The sequence below is a fragment of the Myotis davidii genome, unplaced genomic scaffold (genome assembly GCF_000327345.1).
Source record: "Myotis davidii unplaced genomic scaffold, ASM32734v1 scaffold223, whole genome shotgun sequence".
Classification (NCBI taxonomy): Eukaryota; Metazoa; Chordata; class Mammalia; order Chiroptera; family Vespertilionidae; genus Myotis; species Myotis davidii.
Window position 1 is genome coordinate 833,724 of NW_006294609.1, and position 1,529 is coordinate 835,252.

A 1,529-nucleotide genomic window follows, 5' to 3' on the forward strand; every position below is an offset into this window, starting at 1 on the left:
TTACATATATATGTTTTTATTTTGCATGAGCAAAGAATACTACCAGGTAAAAACCACAGTGGACTAGATAGTAATTACCTCAGAATGGCGAACTACCTCTGTGTTGTATTGTTTAGTTGGTAAAACAAGCATGTATTGCTTTTGTAATTGGAAAGACTTCAAAGAAAATGTTCGAAGATGAAAACTGCAAAGCAAATATCAAAGTGAAGTGGAGGGATAAGTAAAGCTACCAGATTCTCAATGGTTCTCAACCTTCAGGCCCTTTAGATACAGTTCCTCATGTTGTGACCCAACCATAAAATTATTTTCGTTGCTACTTAATAACTATAATGTTGCTACTGTTGTGAACCATAACTTGCCAGAGATTACAGCCATTCCCCCTTCATGCTCCCAGGGGAGGCTCCTAGGTAGTCAGGGCAGGAGGGCAGCCTATGCTCTAGAACAGCCGTGGGCAATCTACGGCCCGCGGGCCAGATCCTGCCCGTTTGAAATGAATAAAAATATTGAAAAAAAAGACCGTACCCTTTTATGTAATGATGTTTACTTTGAATTTATATTAGTTCACACAAACACTCCATCCATGCTTTTGTTCCGGCCCTCCGGTCCAGTTTAAGAACCCATTGTGGCCCTCGAGTCAAAAAGTTTGCTACTTAGTACCTCTGATACTGGAAGCAAGTTAGAAAGCAGAGGCGCCAAAACCGGTTTGGCTCAGTGGATAGAGCGTCGGCCAGCGGACTGAAAGGTCCCAGGTTTGATTCCGGTCAAGGGGATGTACCTTGGTTGCGGGCACATTCCCAGTAGGAGGTGTGCAGGAGGCAGCTGATCGATGTTTCTCTCTCATTGATGTTTCTAACTCTCTCCCTCCCTTCCTCTCTGTAAAAAATCAGTAAAATATATTTTTAAAAAAATGGTCTTCTTAAGTTTATTTCAGAATATGGGAAGTTGTTTATAGTATTAAGCTTACAAAGCAAATGCTAAAATAGAGTTTTAAGGATTTATTTTTTAAAAAAAGAGAGACTGAAGGGTGGGCCCTAACATAGTAATGGGCTAATACGCTTTGTCTTTTCAAACATATTTTTCAAATATTTTGCATTGAATATTTATTTTATAATGAGAAAAAATAGATTATTTATTAAATAAAAACAGTACCAGAGTCTGTAATAATAGCAGAGCCAGATGGCTGGAGAAACTTTAGTCAGTGGGGCTAATTGTCAGCCAGTCTGGGAAGGTGGGTTTGTGGGACACCACCTCACCTTCCAACCACTTGCCCTAGACACACCACGACCCCCCCATATTAGTTCACACAAACACTCCATCCATGCTTTTGTTCCGGCCCTCCGGTCCAGTTTAAGAACCCATTGTGGCCCTCGAGTCAAAAAGTTTGCCCACCGCTGGTCTAGAAGAAACGCAAGGGGCTAGATAGAGCAAGCATGGTTAAACGAGGCATGCGGCTTGCTGGCCATGAGTTTGGCATGCTTGGGCTAGAGCAGAGGGCCCAACTGGACCGGAGGGCCGGAACAAAAGCATGG

The 1,529-nt window shown here is 42.5% G+C and overlaps 1 protein-coding gene across 3 annotated transcripts in view; it reads left to right on the forward strand.

The window, feature by feature from the left end:
• Nucleotides 1-1,529, forward strand: part of DGCR2 (DiGeorge syndrome critical region gene 2) — a 56,899-nt gene that overhangs the window by 27,580 nt on the left and 27,790 nt on the right. The gene's annotated exons all lie outside the window — the stretch shown is intronic.